The sequence below is a fragment of the Pelophylax lessonae genome, assembly GCF_965119305.1.
Source record: "Pelophylax lessonae genome assembly, chromosome: 7".
Taxonomy (NCBI): domain Eukaryota; kingdom Metazoa; phylum Chordata; class Amphibia; order Anura; family Ranidae; genus Pelophylax; species Pelophylax lessonae.
The window spans coordinates 233,564,104-233,578,373 of NC_138774.1; the positions used below are offsets into that span (position 1 = coordinate 233,564,104).

Consider the following 14,270-nt stretch of genomic DNA (forward strand, 5'->3'; position numbering starts at 1 on the left):
GTATGTTAGCTTTTTTAAAAATTGTGTGTGGAAAATTACTGTATCCAGGGATCTAAGCATATGTTTTTAATGAAAATGTTGCCTTTTTCCTGCAAAAATCTAGATAGCTGCTTTTCCTGTTAAGCCTTGCTATGAATCCTTTTAAATGTGATGAGAAACCTCTATGTCCAATTGAAAGATGTGTGAAGCTGAGCAATGGCTAAGCTTCGCTGTACCGTGAATGTTGGGGGCAGAGCCTTGCTCAGAAGAAATTTACATTTCTCTACCGTTCATAGACAGACACAGCTCCATATCTTCTTTAGACAATTGGGTTATGCTCCTCCAATCAGGAATAGGACACTAGGCAGGAAAAAGCTTTACCACGCCTTTGGGGGCTGTCCCTGCAGGCATAACCCCACACACTGCTACAGCAGCCAGTTTGTTTCTACCTAGTTTAGGAATAGGACCTAGTTCCCTGCTGGGACTTTGGTTTTAGCTATTAATAGGGAAATTTGTTTTTTTTGTGATAGTGGTACTCCGACCAAATCAGTCTTTTCTCCCTAAGGTGGTTTCAGATTTTCATTTGAATGAAGAAATTGTGCTGCCTTCACTCTGTCCCAAGCCTAAGCATATCAAGGAAATTGCCTTGCCTTCTTTGGATGTGGTTTGGGCGATCTGGGATTACCTGGCGGCCAGTGAGTCTTTCAGAAAATCAGATGATCTATTTATCCTTACTGAGGAACCTCGTAAGGGACTGGCTGTGTCTGCTGCGACCATATCCAGATGTCCAGATGGATCAGGCAGACGGTTGTTCAGGCCTATTCACTAAAGAGTCAGGTTCCTCCGTTCCCTGTGAAGGCGCATTCTACTAGAGCGCTGAGTGCCACTTGGGCTTTTCGCCATCAGGTGTCAGTTGTGCAAGTTTGCAAGGTGGCAACTTAGTCGTCGCTGCATACATTCACAAAATTTTACAAAGTTGATGTGTTGGCTAGGTGTTGAGAGACAGAGGTCTTCCCGGTGCTGTTTCCTACCTTGTTGAGGGCTCTGGAGGCTACCTCCCAGGAACATTTACCATCGTACCTGGAAGGCGTTTATTGCCTGGTGTGAGTTGCAGGGGTTGCATCCTTGCTCCTTTTCAGTGTCGAGGGTCCTGGCCTTCCTACAGGAAGGTGTGGAACAGCGTTTGGCGCCGGGCACAATTAAAGGTTAGGTGTCGGCCTTGGCCATTTTCTTCCAGTGTCCCTTGGGGACTAATTCCCTGGTTGGCACCTTTATTCAAGGGGTGCGTCATTTGGCTGCTCCAAGGAGGGCTCTTTTGCCTCCATGGGACCTGAATTTAGTTTTGTCCGTTTTTGCAACGGCCTCCCTTTGAAAATTTCAGAGAAATATCACTGCCTGTGTTGTCCCAAAAGGTTGTCTTTCTGGTGGCTATCGCCCCTGCTCGCAGAGTGTCTGAATTGGCGGCTCTGTCCTGCCATTCGCATTCTCTGGTTCTTCATAGGGATGAGGTTGTTCTGCGACCCAAGCAGTCTTTTCTCCCGGAGGCGGTGTCTGCCTTCCACCTCAATGAGGATATTGTTTGCCTTCACTTTGTGCGAAACCCGAGCATCCCAAGGTATTTGCCTTGCATTTGTGGATGTGGTTCGGGCCATCAGGGTTTACCGGTCGGCCACAAAGTCTGATCCCCTGTTTTTTGTCCTTCCTAAAGGACCTCAGAAGGGTTTGGCTGCGTCAGCTGCAACCATTTCCATATGGATCGGACATACTATTGTTTGGGCCTATTCACTAAGGGGTCAGATTCCTCCTTTCCCTGTGAGGGCACATTCTGCTAGAGCCATGAGTGCCTCTTGGGCTTTTTGCCATCAGGCTTCTGTGGCTCAGGTGTGCAAAGCGGCGACCTGGTCGTCTGTGCACACTTATACAAAATTCTACAAGATTGACGTGATGGCATCCTCGGGTGCTTCCTTTGGCGGCAAAGTTTTACACGCTGCTGTCTGTTGAAGGGACTTGTATATCTCTTCTTCGGGTGAATTTTTGTTCTGGGGTTAGCTCCTGTTGAGTTTCTGTTGCCCTGTTGGCTCAGTTTTTTTGGCCTTGCTGACACGTTGCCATGTTTTTGGTTGCGTCTTTTCCCACCCCTCACACCTGCACTGCTTTGGGACATCCCAATAGTGAAGAATATATGAAAGGGCTGCGACTGTCAGAGGACGGAAGAGAAAATAGAATTTTTGTAAGAACTTACCGTAAAATTATTTTCTCTGAGTGCTCTGACAGTCGCCGCCCCTCAATTTTGGGGTTGGTTGTCTTCCTGGACTGCTTGCTATAAAACTGATTATTAAGCTCTGAGTGTCTGAGGGTAATATCGAGAGGGACAGCCCCGAAGGTGTCTATGTAAAAGCTTTTAATTAAATTTTCACTACCTAGCCTGCTCCTGCACATGGTGCCATTACCCAATAGTGAAGAACATATGGAAGGGCTGCGACTGTCAGGACTCAGAGAAAATAATTTTACGATAAGTTCTTACAAAAATATTATTCCTGGAATGCCAGGATTGCTAACTGTCACATTTGCTTGTGTCCTCAACCAAACTGTCAAACCATCAAATGGCTGGTGTCATCATAGCTGATCACATATGCAGCGCCATGGCAGTTACAATTTAACCACCTTCTTCCCAAGCCTATTCTGACACTTCGCTCCTACATGTAAAAAATCTACTTTTTTTTTTTTGCTATAAAATTAATTAGAACCCATAACATTATATATATTTTTTTAGCAGCCCCTATAGAATAAAATAGTGTGTTGCAATTTTTTATGTCACATGGTATTTGCGCAGCGGTTTTTCAAACACAATTTTCTCTTTCGTTCAGTGACTGACACGCTCCAGAATCTTCTTCACCATTGAGGTTATGCTGCTTCCTACAGGAGTAGGACACTAGGCAGGTAAAAGCTTTACCACGCCTATTGGACATTCCCAGGGGGTATACTCCCACTTCCTGCTATAGGCATTCCGTTTTTTCTGCCTAGTCAGGAGCGGATCTCTGGTACTAAAATTTTTCCCTTTTTTTAAATGGAATTTTTTTTCTTCTTTTGTTATTTTCTATTTCTCTGATAACTACAATCAACTGCTGGACTAGGCGTTGGACTGGATATTCTAGATCCTTAAGGTCTCCTCAGTCCGGCCAGCGAGCGCTCGCAGGCCTCAGCTCCACGATAGGTCGGCCGCGACATAGCCCCACTGGACAGGGGGCTGCTTGTGAGTTTAACATCTCGCAAGGACGCACACGACCTGGTTGCGGTCTGAGTCCGTGTTCCTCCTGGCGGACAGCAACCCCCATTCCCATGGTGAGCTGATCTGTCCAGAATGGTGCCCACCCGGTTCCACGGTATGGTAAGAAATTGTCGTCGTCCCCTTGAGTTTTTTGGGGGTGGATCTGTGCCCCTCCCTTGGGATGGTGGGACCTCCAGTTTCCCCTCCTTCTCCCCAGCCCCTCTAGGGTCACCGTGGGTATTCCGTACCCCCCACCCCCTCCCTGGTTGTGAGCTGGCTTTTGTCATGTGCTCTTAAGGTGGGTTTCCTTTTGGAGCTGCTGCTAACCGGTTTTCTTTGGGCTTACACCAGGGGCTACAACAGGGTCCTTCATCACCCTAGGGCTTAGTGACCTGGGCAGGGGTGTTCTAAGGGCTCCTGGCGTTCTAAGGGCTCCCGGCTCCTGTGTTGGGCTGGATGAGCAGAGAGGTTCACATCCACAAATCCGCGATGCACACGGCCAGACCTAGACGAAAATTTAGGCCGCGGCTGCGTCGAAGGCGCCGGTCCCCTTTGGTACCCGCAGCTCCCAGTGGCAAAAGGAATCTCCCTTTTCTCTTACGTCCTCCGACAGTCGCCGCCTCTCCATATTCGTCACTATTGGGGTTATTGACCTTTGCTCCGTAGGAGTGCTAGGCAACAGAATATATTAATATCAAAGCTTTTAGCATATCCCACCCCCAGGGGGTGGTCCCCTCAGTCAATACCTCACTTCCTGCATACCAAAGTTTCAATTTGCCTAGCTCAGGAGTGCAGGCTGTCCCTGTGCTGGGGCTCTTAGTCTCAGCCACTTTTCTCTTTTTTTGATTTTATTTGAAGTTGTTTTCTCTTTCTTTTACTTGGCTGTTTATTTCCAGCTTTAGTTAGTTCTTCTGATGAAGAGGATCGTGCGGGCTGGGTCTCGGCTGGCCCCCCTGGGTCGCAGGTTGTGGGCCAGTGGCTTCCCAGCCTGCCATCGAGCGTTCAGCTCAGGTTTCCCTGGCACATATGAACGACCCGTCCCTGTTCGCTGCAGGGATGCTGCGGTGAGGTGGCTACCTCGCCGGACGCCATTTGCGGTTTCGCACCGCAGTTTCACTGCGTCCCGGCTGCGACTCTCCCTGTCCTCAGTACAGCGGTTTGATCGCAAACAAAGGCTCCCCACGCCATCCGGATGGTGAGTAAAATTTCTATGTGGGGACCTGTCTATATTGGGTGTCAGTCTGGGACTGTGTGACCCTGCATGTCTGTGAAGGCTTTTGGGCTCCCTGTCAGATTCCTGTGGGAACTGCTGCCTTTCTGTGGGCTGTGAAGGGGGGGATCTCCTGCTCTGTTCTGTGTGACAGGATGTGTGAGACATGCGGTGCTTGTGTGTGCCATACTGTGCGGCGACCGCTGCGGCGGTCCGCCATTTTTGCTCAACATGTTGGTTCACTGTGCCCTGAAGTGACGATCCTGTGCAGCAGGGCGCGGAGTTTTGGCGCCAAGCGCCGCCATTTTGGCGGCGATCGATTGGACCGCATGTCAGCCTCACTCCCCATTTACATGATTCCTCAGCGGCCATGTTTGTGTAGCCTTGGATGAGGCTTGTAGGGCGGGCAGTTATTGCATCACTTCCCTTGCTCTGGACAGCGATCGGTAGCAGCGGCAGCCTGTGTGATCTCCAGGTTTTTACCTCTTTTGTTCTGTATTCCTTACCCAGTGTCTTTTCATTGTCCCTGTGCGGTCAGTGTATGTGTTTATGTGCGGTGGGATACGCTTCGCCGTGGTCTTAAAGGGACATTAACCCCTTTTTTTCTAATGACTCACTGGGGCATGGATTCTCAGGATAGCAAGTTTCCTTCCACTTTAGTTGGGGGGCTTAGGGGCTGCTGCATCCCCCGAGGGGGCTGATCTGGCTGCTATTGTGGCATATTTGGCTGCTCAGGTGCAAAGGCTGGCAGGACTGCTATGGCTGGGGGTGCCTCTTTCAGGGTCTCGATCATCTCTGGACCTTGGGGGGTCTGAGGGGGAGGCTGAGGTTGAAGGGATTGATAATTCTTCCCCTGGCTCGTCTGAAGAGCTTGCAATCATGGAGGGGCTGGTTGCTTCTATCAAGCAAACGCCTCATTTGGAGGATGAACCATGTCCTTCTGCTCTGCTGGCTTCCTATGGGACGCAGAGAAAACGCAAAACATCGCAGGTTTTTCCTTGCTCTGCGGAGTTCCTGCGTGCTGTTGATGAGCAATGGCGCAATTTATAGAAGCTTTTTGCGGTGCCGAGTAGGTTCAAGCTGCGTTGTCCCTTTCCGCCCGCTGCTGCTGGGCGTTGGTGTGTGCCGCCTCCAGTGGATCATGCGGTAGCGGTTTTGGATAAGTCTACTGCGATTCCGGCGGAGGATACCCCGGTGTTCCGGGACCTTACGGACGGGAGAATTGAGTCTCTTGCTCGCCATACTTATACGGTTGCTGGGTCAATGCTGAAGCCTATTTTTTGCTTCCCTTATGGCGGCCGCAGATTGGACGCGGGTGCTCAGGCGCATCCTGGTGGCTGATTCTGTCCCGCCGACGACATTGGCTTTGGTGGATCAAATTCATCAGGGTGTCATGTATTTGTGTGATGCGGACTTAGACTTAGTTCCTTTGGCTGCGCGCGTCAAAAGCGTGGCGGTGTTAACTCGCCGTCTGATTTGGCTGAAATGTTGGTCTGTTGACCAAGCTTCTCGTAAAACTTTGGCCAATTTACCCTATGCGGGTTCTTGCCTTTTTTTGGCGATTCCTTTGATACTCTGATAAAAGGTATTTCCGGGGGTAAGAGCACGCTCTTGCCCCAGACTCACGAATCTAAGACTGCTCGTGGTAGGAAGAATACCTTGTTTAGACCCTCTCAGGGGTCCTTTCGTGCCTTTCGATCATACTACAAGGGCAAGCCCCTCTCGGGCCAAGGCTCCTAGAAGAAGCCGTGGTCAGCTGCCCATAACAATGCGGCTGAAGGGGCGCCCTCACCCAGCTCTGGGGTAGGGGGACGTTTGCTCGGTTTTCTTCAACCCTGGCTGGCCCGCGTTCGGGACAGGTGGGTTCAGGAAATCGTTCGATCCGGATACGAGATTGAGTTTTCTCTCTCGGCCGGCGAGCAGATTTTTCCCTCGTATATTCAGCTGTCTCCGGAGCGCTTGCGGGATCTGCACCTGGCGGGGCGGGTCTTGCGGGCTCAGGGTAGTGGTGGTTCCGGTGCCTCATCGGGACAGATTTCGGGTTTTCTATTCCAATCTGTTCACTGTGCCCTGAATGGAGGGCAAGGTACGTCCGATTCTTGACTTGAAAGCTCTGAACCGCGTTGTGCGGGTTCACAAGTTTCGCATGGAATCCCTGCGATCAGTGGTGGCTGCCCTGGTTCCGGGAGGATTCATGGCCTCCATCGATTTGCAAGATGCGTACCTTCACATCCCCATTTTCGAGGGTCACCAGAGGTACCTTCGATTCGCCATTGCGGAGGATCATTACTGATTGGTGGCGTTACCCTTTGGTCTCGTTTTGGCTCCGCGGGTGTTCTCCAAGGTGCTTGCGCCAGTTCTGGCCTTGTTGAGAGCCCAGGGCATCTCTGTCCTGGGGTATTTGGACAGCTGTCTGGTGCGGTCTGCGACCAGTCAGGGTCTGTTGAACGACCTGGCCGTCACGGTGCGGACTCTACAGGAGTTTGGTTGGACGATAAATTTTCCAAAGTCGACGCTGTGTACGTCGGTTCATCTTCACTACCTGGGATTGGTTCTGGACTCGGTTCAGACGAAGGTCTTCCTGCCGGATGACCAGCTCAGGACGCTTCAGGAAGAAGTCAGGTCCCTTAGGGACAAATCAGTACTCGTCCCTCCGGACGTGCATGAGGTGTCTGGGATTGATGGTCTCGGCTTTCGAGGCGATTCCCTTCGCCCAGTTTCACACGCGGGGTCTCCAAGCGGAGGTTCTGTCCAGGTGGGACGGGCGACCGCAATTGCGGGATATCCAGATCGCATTGAGCCATCGCACCAGAAGGGATCTTCTGTGGTGGCTCCAGTCCCCGACGGTGTCGGGGGGCAAGTCCTTTCATCTTTTCTCGTGGACGGTGATCACCATGGATGCCAGCCTGTCGGGTTGGGGTGGTGTTCTGGGCGTTTTGTCCGCTCAGGGTACTTGGTCGGAGGAGGGATCCTCCCTTCCGATCGGCATTCTGGAATTGCGAGCAATCAGTCTCTGTCTTCTGCGTTGGACGGACAGGCTGCAGGGCCGTCCGGTTCGGGTGCAGACGACAATGCCACAGAGGTGGCCTACGTCAACCACCAAGGGGGCACCAGGTGTGTCCGAGCGGCTCGGGATGGTTCCTTCACCCGGAAGTCTTCCAGATGTTGTGCGCATAGTGGGGTTCACCAGATGTGGACCTGTTCGCGTCTTGTCTAAACAACAAGGTGGGAAGGTTCGTGGCAAGGACGCGCGATCCTCGGGCAGACGCGTCAGACGCGTTAGTGGCCCCGTGGCATCGGTTTCATCTGATGTATGCCTTTCTGCCGATTCAGCTGCTGTCCAGGTACCTTCGCAGGTTGATCTCGGAACCACACACGGTGATTCTGGTGGCACCAGACTGGCCTCGCCGGTTTTTTGGTGCACAGATCTCGTGAACCTGGCGGTCGATGCTCCGTGGCGTCTGCCTCTTCGAGAAGATCTTCTGTCTCCAGGGCCGATATTCTATCCTGCCTTACAGTCGCTGGATTTGGCGTCCTGGCTGTTGAGACCGAGGTCCTGTAGGATAGGGGTCTGTCCCCTGAGGTCATTCGCACTTTGATCAACGCTAGAAAGGCCCCTTCAGGGAAGGTTTACTACCGTACTTGGAAGGTGTATTTTGCCTGGTGTGAGTCCAGGGGGTATTCCCCTCGCTCATACTCTGTATCTAGAGTGTTGGCTTTCCTTCAAACGGGCGTGGACCAACGTTTGGCGTTGGCCACGATTTAAGGTCAGATTTCTGCGCTGGCCGTTCTTTCAACGCCCTGTGGCGTCTAATCCATTGGGTAGCACCTTTGTTCAAGGGGTGCGACATCTGGTCCCTCCTAGGAGGGGGCCTTTACCTCCATGGGACTTGAACCTTGTTCTGTCCGTGTTGCAACACGCTCCTTTTGAAAAGGTCAGGGAGATCTCGTTGTCTATGTTGTCCAAGAAGGTCGACTTTTTGGTGGCGATCACTTTGGCTCGCCGAGTGTAGGAGCTGGCAGCTTTGTCCTGCAGGTCTCCGTATTTGGTGATTCACTTGGATAAGGTGGTCTTGCGACCTGACCCGTCTTTTCTTCCGAAAAGGTTTTCGGAATTTCACCTCAATGAGCACATTGTCTTGCCTTCGCCTTGCGTGAAGCCTAAGCATCCGAAGGAGGTGGCTTTGCGTTCCTTGGATGTTGTTCGGGCGATCAGGGTTTACCTGTCATCGTAAAACTCCTTTCGCAAGACGGATTCTCTATTTGTCCTTCCAGAGGGCCCTCGGAAGGGCGTGGCGGTGTCGGTTTTTACCATCGCCAAAAGGATCAGTCAGACCATTGTACAGGCCTATGCTTTGGGGGGGAAAGTTCCCCCTGTGCCTGTGTAGGCGCTATCTACCAGATCTCTGGGTACGTCTTGGGCCTGTCATCTTGGGGCTTCTGTGGCCCAGGTGTGTAAGGCGGCGACTTGGTCGTCCGTTCACACTTTCTCAAAATTCTACAAAGTGGATGTTCAGGCATCAGCAGAGACTTCCCTTGGCCGCAACGTTCCTAGTGCGGCTGTGCCTTAGGGTCCCTTGTTTTGGGCCCTTGGCTGTTGGGATGTTTTTATCCCTAGGTCACTTGTGTTTCCTGGGTTTTGTTGCTACTGTTGAGCAAGCTTTTTTTCACGTTACCCCGTGGTTTTCTTACCTTGGTAAGGTTCCCTTTTCTGGTGTGGGTACTGCGTTGCTTTGGGCGCGTTTTTTCCCACCCCTGTCTACACTGCTATGGGACGTCCCCAATAGTGACGAATATGGAGAGGCGGCGACTGTCGGAGGACGTAAGAGAAAACTGAATTTTTGTAAAATCTTACCTGTAAAATTCCTTTCTGAGTCCTCCGACAGTCGCCGCCCCCGCCCCTCTTTTGGGGTTTATTTATGTACTCTACTGCTATTCTACTGAAACTGAGTTGGTATGCAGGAAGTGAGGTATTGACTGAGGGGACCACCCCCTGGGGGTGGGATATGCTAAAAGCTTTGATATTAATATATTCTGTTGCCTAGCACTCCTACGGAGCAAAGGTCAATAACCCCAATAGTGACGAATATGGAGAGGCGACTGTCGGAGGACTCAGAGAAAGGAATTTTACAGGTAAGATTTTACAAAAATTCAGTTTTTCACCTACTTTGACAAAATTGTCGCGAATCAGTGACCTAAAGGCAATATGGCGGTGCCTAAGCGTTTTCACTGTAGGCTAGCCTTTTGAAGAGTCCCAGTTTAAAAAAGTGGACAGTCCAACCTGTGGTGGATTCTCAGGATTTCACAATGAATAACTCCACTCTGTTTCCATTGGAGGAGTCGCCGGCTTTTAACCACTTGCCGACTGCCTAACGCCGATCTACGTCGGCAGTCAGCCCCTCACAGGCAGGGTCTAGGGAGCGAGCGCGCGCCCCCGGAGGCGCGCTCCCGCGTGGTCACGGACCCCCCCGCGCGTGTGACCAGCGGACCCGATGTCCGCCGGTCACTCGGCGATCGGCGGGGGAGAGGGAGAATGTCAGGCAGCTTGTGTAAACAAGCCACCTGTCATTCTCCTTGCTGTTAGGATACTGATCACTCGGATCTAGTATGTAGATCCGTTGATCAGTGTCCATACAGCTCAAGCCCCAGCCAATCACAGTAGAAAGCACGCCTCTAGGGATACACACAGCCCCTCCCTCCCAAATAAAGTTAACCCCTTCGCTACCAGTGTATTTTTACAGTAACAGTGCATATATATAGCACTGATTACTGTAGAAATGTCACTGGTAACCCCAAAAATGTCAGTCAAGGGTCCGATCTGTCCGCCCCAATGTCGCAGTACCGCAAAAAAAATCGCAGATCGCCGCCATTACACGTTAAAAAAAAAAACAACAAAAATGACAGAAATCTTTCCCTTTGTTAGTAAACGCGATAACTTTTGCGCAAACCAATCAAAATATGCTTTTTGCGATTTTTTTCACCAAACATAGGTAGCATAAAACAAATTGGCCGAAAAAGTAAAAAAATTTTGATTTTTAAATTTTTTTTTGGGGAATTTCATATAAAAAATGTGAAAAATATTGCTATTTTTGCAAAATTGACGCTCTTTTTTTGTTTATAGCGCGTGATCAAAAAATCGCACAGGTGATCAAATACCACCAAAAGAAAGCTCTGTTTGTGGGAAAAAAAGGACGCCAAATTAGTGGATGTTCAGGCATCAGCAGAGACTTCCCTTGGCCGCAACGTTCCTAGTGCGGCTGTGCCTTAGGGTCCCTTGTTTTGGGCCCTTGGCTGTTGGGATGTTTTTATCCCTAGGTCACTTGTGTTTCCTGGGTTTTGTTGCTACTGTTGAGCAAGCTTTTTTTCACGTTACCCCGTGGTTTTCTTACCTTGGTAAGGTTCCCTTTTCTGGTGTGGGTACTGCGTTGCTTTGGGCGCGTTTTTTCCCACCCCTGTCTACACTGCTATGGGACGTCCCCAATAGTGACGAATATGGAGAGGCGGCGACTGTCGGAGGACGTAAGAGAAAACTGAATTTTTGTAAAATCTTACCTGTAAAATTCCTTTCTGAGTCCTCCGACAGTCGCCGCCCCCGCCCCTCTTTTGGGGTTTATTTATGTACTCTACTGCTATTCTACTGAAACTGAGTTGGTATGCAGGAAGTGAGGTATTGACTGAGGGGACCACCCCCTGGGGGTGGGATATGCTAAAAGCTTTGATATTAATATATTCTGTTGCCTAGCACTCCTACGGAGCAAAGGTCAATAACCCCAATAGTGACGAATATGGAGAGGCGACTGTCGGAGGACTCAGAGAAAGGAATTTTACAGGTAAGATTTTACAAAAATTCAGTTTTTCACCTACTTTGACAAAATTGTCGCGAATCAGTGACCTAAAGGCAATATGGCGGTGCCTAAGCGTTTTCACTGTAGGCTAGCCTTTTGAAGAGTCCCAGTTTAAAAAAGTGGACAGTCCAACCTGTGGTGGATTCTCAGGATTTCACAATGAATAACTCCACTCTGTTTCCATTGGAGGAGTCGCCGGCTTTTAACCACTTGCCGACTGCCTAACGCCGATCTACGTCGGCAGTCAGCCCCTCACAGGCAGGGTCTAGGGAGCGAGCGCGCGCCCCCGGAGGCGCGCTCCCGCGTGGTCACGGACCCCCCCGCGCGTGTGACCAGCGGACCCGATGTCCGCCGGTCACTCGGCGATCGGCGGGGGAGAGGGAGAATGTCAGGCAGCTTGTGTAAACAAGCCACCTGTCATTCTCCTTGCTGTTAGGATACTGATCACTCGGATCTAGTATGTAGATCCGTTGATCAGTGTCCATACAGCTCAAGCCCCAGCCAATCACAGTAGAAAGCACGCCTCTAGGGATACACACAGCCCCTCCCTCCCAAATAAAGTTAACCCCTTCGCTACCAGTGTATTTTTACAGTAACAGTGCATATATATAGCACTGATTACTGTAGAAATGTCACTGGTAACCCCAAAAATGTCAGTCAAGGGTCCGATCTGTCCGCCCCAATGTCGCAGTACCGCAAAAAAAATCGCAGATCGCCGCCATTACACGTTAAAAAAAAAAACAACAAAAATGACAGAAATCTTTCCCTTTGTTAGTAAACGCGATAACTTTTGCGCAAACCAATCAAAATATGCTTTTTGCGATTTTTTTCACCAAACATAGGTAGCATAAAACAAATTGGCCGAAAAAGTAAAAAAATTTTGATTTTTAAATTTTTTTTTGGGGAATTTCATATAAAAAATGTGAAAAATATTGCTATTTTTGCAAAATTGACGCTCTTTTTTTGTTTATAGCGCGTGATCAAAAAATCGCACAGGTGATCAAATACCACCAAAAGAAAGCTCTGTTTGTGGGAAAAAAAGGACGCCAAATTAGTTTAGGTACAGCGTCGCACGACCGCGCAATTGTCCGTTAAAGTCACGCAGTGCCGAATCGCAAAATACCCCCTGGTCGGAATGGGGGTAAAATCTTCCGGGGCTTAAGTGGTTAACCACTTGCCGACCGCCGCACGACAATTTACTGTGGCGGTCAGCCCCTCACAGGCAAAGCGACGTAGTACTACGTCGCTAGCCTGTGAGGCTTCTAGGGAGCGAGCGCGCGCCGCCGGAGGAGCGCTCCCGCGCGGTCACGGACTCCGACGGGCACTCGCGATCGTCCGTTACACCGGAAGAAAGGCAGGCGGCTGATGTAAACAAAGCCGCCTGTCATTCTTCCCTGTGTAAGAATGGAGATCAGACGATTCTACTATATAGGTCTGTTCTTAGACCAGTAGCCATGTCCAATCAGTTAGAAGCGCGCCCCTAGGACACACTTAACCCCTCCATCTCCAATACAGTTAACTCCTTCGTTGCCAGTGTCATTTTTACAGTAACAGTGCATATGTATAGCACTGATTACTACAGTAATGTCTCTGGTAACCCCAAAAATGTCAGTCAAGGGTCCGATCTGTCCGCCACAATGTTGCAGTCCCGCAAAAAAAAAATCACAGATCGCCGCCATTACTCGTTAAAAAAAAAAAACAAAACAACAAAAATAACAAAAATCTTTCCCTTTTTGTTAGTAAACGCGATAACTTTTGCGCAAACCAATCAAAATACGCTTTTTGCGTTTTTTTTTTTCTACCAAACATATGTAGCATAAAACAAATTGGCCGAAAATGTTAAAAAATTTTGATTTTTACTTTTTTTTGGGGGAAATTTCATATAAAAGAATTTGAAAAATATTGTTTTTGCAAAATTGACGCTCTTTTTTTGTTTATAGCGCATGATCAAAAAATCGCACAGATGATCAAATACCACCAAAAGAAAGCTCTGTGGGGAAAAAAAGGACGTCAATTTCGTTTTGGTACAGCGCCGCACGACCGCGCAATTGTCCGTTAAAGTCACGCAGTGCCGAATCGCAAAATAGGCCCTGGTCAGGAAGAGGGGTAAAATCTTCCGGGGCTTAAGTAGTTAAAAGACCCCTTTGACAGGAGAGCCGAGACTTTGATCTGCCACATCTTTCCTTTGGCCAGTTCGGTCCTTCGGCCGATTTTCACCATAGCATTGGTGTCCTAGACTTTAACGGAGTGGGCAAAGCTTTTACACCAGGATCTGGAGGGGGAACAGCTTCCCCCTGCCCTTGCGGACCAGTTGGTCCAGGGGTTGCAGTTTGTCTGTGGTACCTCTCTGGATGCGGCTCCCTTAGTTTCTAGGCTGTCCGTGACCAGTCTTCCAAGAAGGCCTTATCTGTTCTCCCCTTTTTGGGGGAATTGCCTGTTTTGATCTTCCTGGATGATATCATTAAGGGTCTTACAGCGGGGAAGACCACTCTTCTTCCACAGGCTGCCAGGGGCGAGGTGTCTAGTCACACAGAGTGGGTTGTTCCAGACCTGCAGACAAGCCCTCTTCTGCCTGAAGGGGCGCCCTCACCCATGTCTGAGATGGTGGGGTGATTGGCTTCTTTCCGGACCCATGGACTTACCTGATTCAAGACAGGTGGGTCCACGAGCTGATCTGGTCCGGCTACAAGATCAAGTTTCGGTCTTATTCTCCAGTTAGGTTCTTTCCTTCCAATCTGCGTTTGTCCCCATACCGCCTGCGAAGGAAGGATGGAGGCAAGGCATGTCCAATCCTGGACCTCAAGGCTTTGAACCGCTTGTGCGGGTACAGAAGTTCTGAATGGAGTTAATTCGTACAGTAGTGGCATCCTCACATCAAAGGACGCTTCCTTCATATTCCAAAATATGTCGGTAATTAGCCTTTCCTCTGCTTGCCGTGGTTGTGGAGTATGATCAATTCATGGCATTA

General features: G+C 49.9%; 1 protein-coding gene across 1 annotated transcript in view; it reads left to right on the forward strand.

Moving 5' to 3' along the window:
• PHF8 (PHD finger protein 8) overlaps positions 1-14,270 on the forward strand; it is a 113,949-nt gene that overhangs the window by 77,588 nt on the left and 22,091 nt on the right. The gene's annotated exons all lie outside the window — the stretch shown is intronic.